Here is a 14167-nt window from a genome sequence, read left to right on the forward strand (position 1 = left end):
TGGCATGTGCAATTTTAAACCGTTATCGAGTAAATTGTTATTGCGATGTGCATCATGTGTGCACCGTAGCTTATATGTATGTATACAGCGTGGAGTGCTGCACAGACCGCCGAAGGAGATAATAATAAATGCATATAGTACGAGCGCACGAGGGGTTGCTAACAAATCGTGGTTTTCGTCATCGTTGTCGTATGTATTACAGTGGTAGGTATATATGTTGCGTACGATACGTATATTACAAGGGTGGTAAAAGCAGTATAGTCCTATACACTCACTCGCGCAAGCACACGCACTCATGTTAATCGTATATGTATATAGTTAGTCGTATTCGTTGGAATTGTTTCGGGATAGCTGTGATGTTTAATTACACTTGACGAACCGAAACTCCTGTACGGCAGGCCGGGATAAGGTGGCACACGAGAGAGAAGAGTCGCGTTTATAACGACTGCTGCAGCGACAGGACGATCGGGGCGGCGGGGGCGGCGGTGATGGTAAGGTATGTTTGTGTGAAAAGGTAAAAAGAGGACCGCCGCCGCAACTATCGCCGCCGGGCGGGGGATGGCCGGGAAGACATACCGCGGAGGGTTTTTGGCGTTGGCGCGCCAAGGTCCATTAATTATTTAAAGCGGACGGGCAAACAAGAGACAGAAACACACAGCGAATGGATGTACACGCGTCCGCGAAACACGGGCCAACGCTAAATAAACTGCTATGGTGGAGGTGTGGCAGAGGTGCAGTTACGGTGAAGTGTGTTTTGGCGGACGGTGGTTGTCGGAGGGGTAGGAACGGTGTAGGCCTACACTGCCACCGTCTAATGCTCTTCATTGCGTTGGTCGACGGGGATGGGTGGGGGTGAAGGTTGTCGGAAGACTTTGGAAAGTTCACCGCCGTACAGTTCGTTGAAATATATTATCGATTTAACAAGCAACCGGGTATAGAGTGCTGTCGCCTACGGAGATTCCACAGCCTCCACCGCTGTGCCGTCGCCGTTCTTTAATTTTTTTAAATAAAAAAAAAACAAATCGATTAATCGGGCTTTTGAAGAGTGTCTCGATAATGGTGATCTGCGACGGTGTCTCAAAACTCGAGACAGTTTTTTGATGTCTTTGTCTTCGTCCTAATGGTTTCAGATCTGCAAAAATTGTAGTTGTAGTCACGCTTTCCGTTCTCGCATCTATTTGAACCTCCGTTAACAAGTTGGATAGGTGTTTGCGATATTAATGACACAATTATATTAAATGATACACTACAACATTATGTATTGTATTATATAATTCTTATGGTGATGTCTTCAATCGTTCCACAACCATTATAATGATGATTGAATAGCAAAGTACGGCATTGCCGTGCTAATAGTATCCTCCTCAACAGTATTTTCTGCCAATTAATGTTGTTCAGAATAGATATTTTTTTTTATTGTTATTATTATTTAAATATAATAATAATATAGTATGGATTATTTTAAATTTCGGTGAAAAAAACGTATAAACGTATTCATTCACAAATAAAACGAATTATTATCAGTATCATTTTTTTATTCAAATTATTATTTTTTCCTCGCGTTTAATACCTATATTTTATTTTTAATGGTTCTACAGTATTGCGACTTGCAACATTTTTTAGTTGGAATACTCTGTTTTATTTTATTTCCATTTTAACCGGTGTGATTATTGGTAATCGTTTAACATATTTTCGGAGAAAAATTCGAATGCAAGCTATGAACTATTGCGTTTAAAAACAACAAAAAAAAAATCAGTTTTGATGACATGTTTTGTCTAAAACGACTAGTATAATATCAACAAAGCTTCGATAGTCTACACTATTTGTATAACCATTGACATTACAATAATATTGCATTATTATACCCGTAGCTTCCACGTATAATATATAGTACCTAATCGAATAAACATTAATTATTCTAATCTAATATAATATACAATATAATTTGTATATTAATCATATCAATCGAGTGTGCAATCGAAAATTATTACATACCAGTTTTCGTTTAATTTAAATGTACTATAATGTTATTGTAAAGTAGATTTTCTACTGAAAGTTTCAGTTTTATTTGTATTTGGTGATATCAAAAAATTATAAGTTTGAGATAAATAGCGATCGGTGATATGCGATTTAATTCTCACCAAGTACTAAATAATACGTATATATTGACACTAATTTTTCTCACTTTTACTTATTTTTTATTTGTCGACATTAATCTTACTTCATCGAGAATATTTTTTTCTCGCTCATTGTAATGCTTCCAGGCTATAATTAATTGTTTGACGTTTTTATAAACTATAATAATTTACCACGCAAAGTGCATTAAAGCGATGCTATTAACACTTTATGTTTAGTCGTTTAGTTTTATAAATTATAGGCAGACGCCGACTCCTAGCTGTTGAATAGTTTCATTAAACGTCGTAAAGTCACAATGGATTTAAATTCAGCTTAACATTTTCAAGTGGTTTAACAACTAAATAATTAAAATATCACTCACTACTTTGCATCTCGCTGAAATATACCTGGTATTGAGAGAGGGTTAGGTTTATCAAATAGGTGCACGTGTATGAATGTTAAATAACAAAATCTGCTAAAAATAACAATTGTTATAATTAGCCAAAATACTGATGATTTGTTCGAAAAATATTCTTAGCGCAAGTTAAACGACTGATGACGATGGCGAACAACCGTACAACTTTATTGTACTGACCTAACCCACTATATTTAATTAACGTTATTAATCTAGTAAATTAGTGTTGGAAAAACAATGTTCTACTAACTTTAAAACTGTTGTTGACTGTGTAATTAATTTGGTCCACACTAATTATTTACTTTTCGAAATATAGTAATATTGTGCATCATTCACTAAGTACCAACACGCGTAAACGTTTATTAGAATGTGTGTTTGTTGGAACTTTTGAAAGTCAAATTCTCTCATCAGTCGAAATTAGTTGTGTATGTCTATTATTTTTGAAAAACTATACAATATTATTATTACTCTCTTTCGGTTCCGTGTCGGGTACTTTTCGGTACATTAAATATTCAGAGTGGCTCGCGCGTTTAAGATAATGACATATAATCATGACAAAAACACTAGTGCACTTCGAGATAATACACACCGATTTTCACGGGATGGGCTCATATATTTCCTCGGCAGAGCGATTATAATTTACAGCCCTGAGCTGTGCTGATTTTCGTCGGTAATTTAAGATACTGAACTCAATGGAAATGTACGTACTACACTTTGAACAGGACATTTAGAACATGGTGTTATACAAAGACATGTCTAAATTGTGATTTGTAGCACTACATTACTCTCATTACTTTTCACTTTGTGGATAATAATAAATTAATGATAAATCAGAAATTATTCTGATGCGTTTTTGTTGATTCAATAATAAAACATTTACCACTTAGTTCTCGGAAATCCGTACATTCCAATAACTTTTTATAAATTGAAATATTTAAGCTAGCTATTGCTACGTAGAATTATCTACCTTTTTCTCAGCAGTATAACATATATATTTTACATTTATTTCACTAGAGGTATGTTAAACAGAAAAACAATTTATTTTCAATCGTTCCACTTTTTTTTCCGTTTAATGTCCACTCTAAAATAACTATAAAAAGTATAAAAATGAACAACACAAATAAATTATTAAATAATTTTTTTATTTTAATGGAGCCGATTTTTTTAAATATATAAATTTAAATAATATAATTTAATAGTGTAGGATTTCATAATTCTTAATCCAGTTTATCGATCGATTAAAATAAAATGTCTTAATTGTATATTATATACGGATATACGTGTTATGTAATAATATGTACCGTTTGGTATGATTTTTTTTTAATCAGTACTCTCGGAAATATGAACAAATAAAATACACGTATTGGTTTTTAGATCAGAAATATTTTAAATTCTAAAAATAATAAATTTATTACCAATCAGTATACATTAATTACATAATGTTATTTTATTATTTTGTGTCTAATTAGTTAATAAAAAGTGGCGGAATGTTTATAATATACGGTATAATACTACGTATAGACTATAGAGTATGTTCTGTTTCATATTTTCAGAAATAATAAAATCACAAACAAGTTTGAAATTGTTTTGTGAAAAAGTAATTTTAAAATGATTAATGACTTGAATCTACTAGATATCCAATTGAAAATACGTAACTCGTGGATTATCCAAATTCATATATATTTATATACATTGTTGTCAACTACACCGTAAAATTAATAGCATTAATAATAAAGATTTATGTTTAACTGTGACAATAAAATAAATGAAAACTCGTTAATTTCACTTTTATTTATCACGGTTTCGACCTTTTTCGTGTACATATTATACATTATACTACACTATATTATGTTAAACACGATTACTGTTGATTCTTATTCGATTATAAATCATTAAAGATACATAGTTGAACGGTTAAATAGTTTGTTAACTCGTAAAATAAACGAATTTACGTGGTGCTGTATCGGGACGCGTATATTTAAGTATGTTATTGTACGATAATAATGTCACTACATTAACGCGTAACAAACTAAAAATCATTATTTTCTGAAAGAGTTTTACGTTTCACCATATAATATTCAGTACACCGAGTTTAATTCCAACGATTTAGATTTTTCATTATACCACAGTTATAGTCGCCCGAATAACCAACATTTAATACGATATTATAAAAGTCGTGCATGCGTACAAGAATATTAATATTATAATAAGTGTAATAAAAAACATACTTACATTCATAGTGCGCAAACCAATAATCATTATTTCATTGTTACATCATTTATTAAATAATATATTGCATAGTGTGTACAATGCAAAAATGTATTATACACATTATAATATTATACTTGATTTTTACAGTCTCTTAAATTTTTTTATACCCCGTCGTGTCAATACCATACGCCTCGTCACGCCACCGCTACCCCACAGCACCAGTATTTATTAATTTCAACCATGACTGGTTAAAAAAAACAGACACACACACACACACACACACACACACCCACAGACTCAAACCCGAAACGATGCTTTTTTCTAATGAATTCTGCAGGAGCCGAAATAACGCAATACGTATTCATATTGTGTTTACACAAATGATGTGTACAAAAATATAAATACCGTCCCACGTGGAGTCGAAAAGCTGTTTGGAATCCTTTTCGCAAGCGTTTACCCGCTGGCTGACACCACAATTGTGTGTATACGTGTGATATGTACGATTAAGCGCACTCACTCATCCCGCGGTACTGTAATAGGGGTGGTGGTTAAACTCAAGTCATAATATTTAAGTAAAATTGAAGGTTGGTACGGCGATGTTATGGTGATCGAATTTGCTTCCTACCGTCTGCCATAAATGTCTATCACACGTTGTCTTGTAGCTTTTGTAGAAATGAAGGTGCTCGAAGAAAACATATAAAAAAGCAATACTCGTATATAAGATATTCTTAGGTTTGAGAGAGAGAGAGAGAAAGAGAGTATATTATTAATTTTTTACTAGGTACTTTGCGGTTTTATGCGAGTTTTTAGACTTTTAACGGTGGTAATACCGTCTTTTTCTCCCGACGATTTTCTTTGTTTTTTCCTATCGGTCACCCCCGCTCCGTTAACCTTTTCCACCATTGCCAATTGCGATTCCATACGTATTTTATTGTGCGGAAAACGGCTTGTTTTCAGACTCTCCCTTTATTCTTTCCTTTTTTTATTATTAAACTTTAATTCGTTTTCATTCGTTTTTCCCCCAGATCGTGAATATATGCCGCCAAAAGGGGAAAAATAAAACGTTAAAAAAGAAACAGACACAGACCCATCGCGTTGTGTTGCGTATAACAATGTCACTAAGCGATTTCTCTCCTTTGCGATAGTAACTCAAAAAAAAAATATGAGTGGTTTTCAATATAACTACTACAATATATTGTAGATATTATATTATCCATAACTAAATTACTCTTCTTTCTGTGTATGTGACGTTTTTAAATCAATTATGAAACAAGTTGATTGCCGCTACCACTGCTGCCACTAAAGTCCATAGTATGACGTGGGGGTTACAGAGACATAATTTTTCCTTTCCGAAATTAAAGTTGAAATAAAACACGTTGGACATTTATGTCCAAATTTGGTACGTTTTTCAGAGAAAAAAATATGAGGCTAAACATCATATAAACCAAATTATATTACTTCATACAATATACTTTTATTAATTTTTTATTGATAGGTAGTTTTCTTTCAAAACTCTTTGGGAAAATGTGTATTGTATGTTTTTTAAATTAAATGTACACTAAATATGTCGAAACCCTAATAGTAAACCAGGGTAAATGGTTTATAATTTATATTAAAAAACCTAATTAAATTTGAAATAAAATGTAACGAGGAACCCGTTTATTTATATATATATCTAATATATAGGTATACTAACAATGTTGGTAGAAGTTCAAACCCATAACTCACCATATATAGTACTCGATAATGATTTAAAGCGGTTAAGCTTTTACTAGGATCGAATAAATTTGGTATTTTTTATCGTAAAGTATTTTAATTGAAATTCTAACCAGGCATACGTTGACGTATAACTCAAGAGATTTATACATAACTGAAAAGCGTTAAGAAGAAAATACAACAATAAAAATGTGTATAATTATTAACATTTTCTAATTACAATTTTTTATATTGTAATCGTTTTAAAAGGAGAAGATTCCATTTATTATTCCGTTGGTAAAAATTCTGTATTAATATAAATTCTATGTAAATAGAAATCAATATAAACGCTAAACATCTTTATAAAATACAATAAAATTTTTAAGTCAATATTATGTTGGGATCATATTATTATCATTTAATAGAATTATTATTTACCTAGTTTAGAGATTTTATAAGTCTGGAATTAAATTATAACACTAATTTTAAAATATATTACATAGAATTATATTAATTATTAAGTGCTTATATTACAAGTGTTACACCACGACTTTATGGCTATAAGGACACCAATCAATAACATTAATAACCAACTAATAATTTATAATATATATGAACTTAAATAAAATGTTTTTGAATCAAATTTGTACACACTTAAGTACCAAGTTAAATAGTTAAATATTTTTTTATTTTATCAAGCAATTATTTTAATTAACTAATAGTTAATTGGTTTATGTTATTTTCCAGATTATTTTTATTTCAAGTGGATTCAGAAAACACAAACTTAAATAAACCAATAAGGTAAGAATTAATATTTTACATAATATTATTTATTATACCTACATATAGTTAGTTTAAGATTACGAAGGAATTAATAATGCGATTTCACGGATTTTGGTATGTTAATGTCACGTTGTTACAGCTGTGATTGATCCGTAATTCTTGTTTAAGTTATTTTGAATTGATTGTAAAATAAGAATAATTTGATTTTGAGACGATGTTAGTCGAAGAAAATCCATGGTTAAAACATGATTACAACAAATGCAACAAGATCATATTTTACATTTAATACAATGATTGATGTGTTTATTTTTACAATAATTTCAAACAAAAAATTACCTAATAGTATTTCTCTAGTATAATATTATATTAAATCAATAATGAATGTGGGTATATAATTAAGCTAAAAATGTTCAATAAATAAATAATTATTTTTAAAAATCAATAAATAAAACAAATAAATAAGTGTGATTTGCGAGTATTATAACATCATAGAAAATAGACAGCAGTAGCATTCAAATGTATATAGAAACATAATATTCTTATACTATTGTAAGTGCTTGATACGAATATTGTCATTAGGTCATGGCATTATTTGAATAAGATATTTGTATTAATCAGTCGATACTATATAGTTTATATAATTCCAAAGTAAATACATTTAGTTATATATTCAATTCAGATTTTAATCATACTTTTAAAGTTCTATTCAAACAACAACTGTATAACTTATGTTTTGAATTAATAGAAACGAGTAACTCAATTAAAAATTAATTAAAATAATTTTTTAACTTTTTTATAATTTAGACTTTAATGACTCTTAAATATTCTTCAAATAATATTCTCGTAAATTATTGAATAGGTTTTATTCATGAATAATAATAAATCGGATATTAGACTGCACGAGTTACTTTTTTTTTATTAACTAAGTGAAAAACATAATAAAAACTAAACCTTTCGATATTTTTGAAATTGATATCATGTAAAATAACATTTACATTTTTTAATATTTACATATTTTTAATCGTATTTTATATCGTATGTTAAAAATGCATTATATTTTTATAGAATTATTTAAAAATACTTATGAAAAATATTTAAAATATACCGTACCTACCAACATTTAATGGCTACATAAAAGGGATAGACAGATTATTATATCATTTAAATATATTTATAGTTTATGTACTCAAAATTAATGATAAAACTACTAATTATTAGTTACAAGTATAAAAATTAGCGAACACTAGTTTATCTTTAATTTTTTTTTATTCTATTAAAAAGTGATAACCAATTCATATTATATAATGGAATATTCACTGAACTAAAAGCACATCTGAAAAAAGTTAGTTATTTATACTTTTATCAGTGAATTCTCGATTTTTAGGTGTATTGAATATTTACTTTTTATTTCCCAGTGTTGTTTTATGCAACCAAAAGGGTTTTTTGCTCACTTGGAATGTGGTTGCTGTAGCTGTATTTATATTTATTTATTCATTTAATATTTATGTATATACAATATACAAAGAGAGGAAGCAAGTGAGAGAGTTGCATTTTCGTCACACAACAAAGTGGTCTACTGTCAAAGAAAATGGACAAGAAACTTTGGCAGCCCCAACGAGAAACCCCATTTTCTCCTATCCCACATATACCTATACTAATATTCTTTCACTCTCACTCACTCTCAAAAAACCTACCGGAAATCCAAGCACCTCTAATCCGGCCCGATATTTGACCCCAAACATTTGAGTTTGCACAGTAGACCTCACTAAACAAACGTACCACTTTGGCCGGGACTTGATTTTCTTATATATATATATATTCGATTCTGTTAAGATAAACACACTGGGTCTACTAATGCACTGCCAGCTCTTATCCGGTTAAAGGAACCATCGCATCATCCCAAAGTCGTGGTCTGTTTTACAATTGACGAAACTTTTCCTCTCAACGCAGCTATCATAGCGGAAATTTGTATTATAGTAATGTTGGGTTTATTAAATTCACCAGAGAGAATAATTCATGTTCAGTTTTCACATTTAAAATTTTAAATGAAAAATAAACTTCATTGTTTATCATTTTTATTCTGATACAAAAATGTAATTTTAACTCAAACTCGTAGGTACCATATAATTATGTACTTACGTTTTTATTCAATTTTGTGGTTTAATATTTTGTTGTTATTTTTAATGTGTCTTTGAGAAACACTTTAAAATATATTGTTTAATCAAAATAAATATTATTATATTATTATAAGTTAATTATATAGGTAATAAATTAAGACTTATTGATATTTTATCAAAACCTGTGAATTATGGGATTGCTATACATTAATTTTTCACCTATACAATTAATCGTTATAAAATAATCAAATAACCAATTATATTTTCCAAACTATTTATCGACTTTACCGTTTTTATAGGTGCAATATAACTGTTTTTATTCGATTTATTACTACTTTCTGTAATTATTTAAAATCCTTATCTTTATATTATTTTTATAAGTCATTTAAAATATCTTATAAATATTAAAACGATAAGATCGATAAGACTTCCTCTGCTTAGAATTATATTCCTGCTGCTGTATATTTTACATTTTATATTTCCATAACATTAATTTTGTTATAATTAATTTAATTTTATTATATTGATTATTGATCTCAGGGTTTGCGCCTATACTACCAAATTGAGATTAGTACCAAACATCAGGTCTCTGAGCTCCGTTCACGTTGTTTTTTATAACTTTTAATAAAAAAGAATGTTTGAACTTTTCGAAATTTGTTCATAATATTTAACGATAGCGTTATGGTCTTATGATTTGCAGCTACTTTAAGAGTGTAACTGCTAGCGGCTGGTGACATATTATGTACCTTCCCAGTTGAAAATTTAGGTCAATATACGGTTATAGGGTGGTTTGAACAATTCTCGTGGATACTATCATAGCTTTCTGTTGTTGTGCGTGAAGAAAAAAAAGCAATTCCAAAAACTTTAGCCGTTTGAAAAATATCATTGTAAGTTTTGGCGGCCGTTTAATCCACCTTAATTGGAACAGCGGTTTGCGCCGGACTCAATAAATAACATAGAGAGGGATGGAATGAAACTTAAAGCCTCGTTTTGTGTAATGGGAAAAAGTTTTTGGCCACCACCACCACCACCACCATTGCCGCCCTCCTTAGCTCTGGGCGTTTTTATGAAACCAGCTATAAATATGAACGATTTTCGGCCCCAGAGTGATGTTATGTACGCGAGAACGCCGAGGAAAATGACGGTGTCAAGGGATTTGATATATTGTTCAGCACCGCCGTTTTCTCACACATTGGTACATTGTCGAGAAATCACAGTTTTATGAATTATATAAGGGTGTATAATGTATATACTCAGGTCAAATCTTTTTGGATACTCGCAAAATACTCATGACGATACAATATAGTACCTCTTTGGTAGTCGGTCGTCTGTATTTAAGGCAATAATCTGTATTTTTTATCGAAGAAATGCAGATACGAGAGGGAAACATAAATAGAGGGATATATATATATATATATATATATAAATAACGCGCATGTAGAGTAACTGTAAGGGAGATAGATAGAGTGGGAGCCAGTAAGAGAGACTTAAAAAAGCACGATAAGTCGACTTTCTCCAAGCTCTTATCGTCGTCACCGTTGCACCGTTTCCTTTAAATATTTAAAACATTTTAAAAGAGCTCAAAATGCATTATACACCCGACTTGTGCAAAACTTGCATTTCCTTTGCAATGGTTTTTTTGAAAATTCTTATTTCCGTCCTTTGAACTTTTTATTTAGTAATATTTAAATATTTACCTTATGCTCTAAGTTTTGGTTATTCAATTAAATTATAAATAGCGTACCACTTGTCTTTACCGCACTATCAATATTTGTACACGAGTATAAAAGTCCGTTAATTGAGTAATAGTAAAATATAATAAAATATTTATGCGTGAAATAAATAAAAGAAAATCGTTATGTATAGATTCATTTTATACAGGATGAATTATAAATTCTGATGTATATATATTGTTAATATTTGTAATGGTATAAATTTAAAATTAATTTTAAGGACAATTTAGGATGTAATACATTGGTTATAACTAAGTTAAATTTCTGTATTTTTTAAATTTAATAGCCATAACTTTACGTGTGATTTTTATACAAGGTGCATTTATTTAACTATTCTAAAAAATGTAGACGATAATAAATATAATATAACAGTAAATTATATTCTTGTTACTTTTACTAAGTATAATTTTTTAATTATTGAGAATTTTAACTCAATATCATTTATAAATGTACAAAAATACTATTTAATATCTATTTAAATAACCCTAAGTAATACCTATAGTATATCCATTATAACTGCATTGTTTGTAAATGTTTTAGTTTTATTATTCTTGAATATATTTCACTTATATTACTATTTTCATTATTTTTCAATAGGTTTTAAGAGATTTCTCTTTGATTTTGATATTTGAGACTACTTACAATTTTTTTGTATTTATGTGCTCTTCATAAAAATGTAAAACCTATGTATAAAGTGATTACTTCTCAAAGAAAATCGTATTTTTATTTAAATTTGTATTTCATTAACGTCTTTGTGCGCATAATATTATTTTTACAAACGATACGATATTATCCTGCGATAGTTTGTTGTGAATAAAATTAGATTATTAAACGATTTTCAAATAAAATACTTTAATTCAGCTTTCACCAAGAGCTTTGGAAAAAAAAAATATTATAAATTATTTATATATTACACGTGGCACCATAAATATACCGCGAAAATTGAGTCTTTGCCAAACATTGATTTTTTTCCACGGGATCCCACATATACTTTGCGGTTTTCCGTCGATTCATCACGTTGATCTGTCCAAGCTTTTTTGGGAATAAATATAATATGATCCTATACCCATTACAGGCCAGCGGGTCCTACTCCGTCATAATATCAACAAGAATTGGGCTAAGCACAACGCACGCGAAATCATAGACCATCATGATTCTAATCCTATAATAAAATATAGCGTATTGATAAGGGCACACGGTCGGGTGGAAATCGCTGATGGCAATAATAGCGAGCACGGAAAACACACGCACGACATGTTTATATAAATAATATTATTATTTACACACGTTACCTACACGATACACATATCCACGATCAGAGTTCTCCCTTGCAATGATTTACCGTCGGTTTAATGCATTTTATTTTATGTCTGTCGCACCAATAATGTAATATATTACTATTATACGCCTACATATGATATTGTACAACGGAGTAACAGTGACAATCGTTCAATTCCACGTTTATAATCGTATTAATGTGAGTTTACTGCATAACTACATATTATATTGGCTGTATCATATTTTTTTAAATCCATCGTTTGCTATTTGTGGTATTATATTTGTTTGTATATGTGTATTTGTGTTTTTTTTTTTAAACTTTAGAAACGACAAAAAAATTATCAAACGCTCCGTCGTTTGCAAAATATTGATCGACCGTGTGTAATTAGACGTGAATACGACGAGCGGATGATATAATATAATGACTTTTGAAGGAAAACTTGCTCGTAACAAAAAAAAAAAAAAAAACAAAAAATAAAAAATGAAAATAAAATAATAATATTCATATTATGCCCTCTAATATATAGTGAAACGACCTTTTAGGGTTGGAAAAATTAAAATTAAAAAAAAAAAATCGAAAAAAAGGTCCATGTATTTATAAATCTCACAGAGTATACCATGCTATTTTTTGTTGACATATTATTACGAGTGAGCTTTGAAATATACGTATGGAACGGCCAAGTACGAAAGAAATTGTAATATACAAATAAATAATAGTGCCTGCAAATGGTACACGATAAATCTTATCCTAAATATATTGCAACATTATAAGCCGTATTTACATTTTTTGACGTAGGTACTGTTTTTCTCGAGCACGCCCAGTAAACGGATTCAATTACAATTATTAAGACTTCGCGTACTATTATTAATATCAATACTGTTAAGTGACAATATTATCAATAACACATTGAATCGAAATAAAAAATGTGCACAATATCCGTATTGTATTCTAATTGTATTATATTTGTTTTTTTTTTTAAATTCTGATTTTGAATTTAATCGTGTATATTATGAGTGATAATGATATTTTCATATAGAATTTATAATTTATAGTAAGACGTAAAATTAATCGATTCTGTAAGAAAAGACACGATATTATATTATCTTGTGTAAACTTTCTTTATTATTTTTTCAAAATAAATTTTGCTTTTTTTACATATAATTTAAATTAAGTTAGCAAAGTAAACGTATAATTGAATCTCATTCCAAGCTGTATCTAAATGAGATCATCACAAACTAGGTATAACAATTGCGATAATATACCTTCTCAAGTACTTAATCTCTAGGGCAATGATATACTATGTTTGTATAATACACAAATACATAGATTATATAAATTTGACCTAAGCGACTGTTTGGCCACGCGCTCTATCTACAATATCGCATTTATGCAGATTACTCGAATATTACTGTACTCTCGCTAGAACTAACTAATACCTACTACTGACTAAAACCGGGTAGTATACTTCCAGTTCGAATGTTTTATTCTACGACTAAATATTTAATACTAGGAACTTTGAAGTATTTGTTAAGTGTTACTTTTGAATTTAATTAAGAGCAAACATGAATTTGACATGGGCATGGATAAGCGGGGCTGCAATAAATAAACGCCGAGCTTTGAATAATAACTAATGTAAAACGCGTCGTCTTGTTTAGTAGTAAGTAATTTTTTATTATTTCAAAATGGCGAAATCCTATTTTATAAAACATCTATCCTACTAGCCCTTTCCTGGGATCAGTCGCGTGCAGTGCACTATAAGGACTCCACGAGGCACGAAGCTTAGTTCTCGTACACAAGAAGAAAGTTTTCTTCTTTTATT

The 14167-nt window shown here is 29.8% G+C and overlaps 1 protein-coding gene across 1 annotated transcript in view; it reads left to right on the forward strand.

Moving 5' to 3' along the window:
* LOC114123676 (semaphorin-2A) overlaps positions 1-14167 on the forward strand; it is a 347857-nt gene that overhangs the window by 106573 nt on the left and 227117 nt on the right. The window contains exon 4 of the mRNA XM_027986733.2: positions 7184-7237. The gene's annotated coding sequence lies outside the window, so the exon portion shown is untranslated. The remainder of the gene's footprint in view (positions 1-7183; positions 7238-14167) is intronic.

The sequence above is a fragment of the Aphis gossypii genome, chromosome 2 (assembly GCF_020184175.1).
Source record: "Aphis gossypii isolate Hap1 chromosome 2, ASM2018417v2, whole genome shotgun sequence".
NCBI lineage: Eukaryota > Metazoa > Arthropoda > Insecta > Hemiptera > Aphididae > Aphis > Aphis gossypii.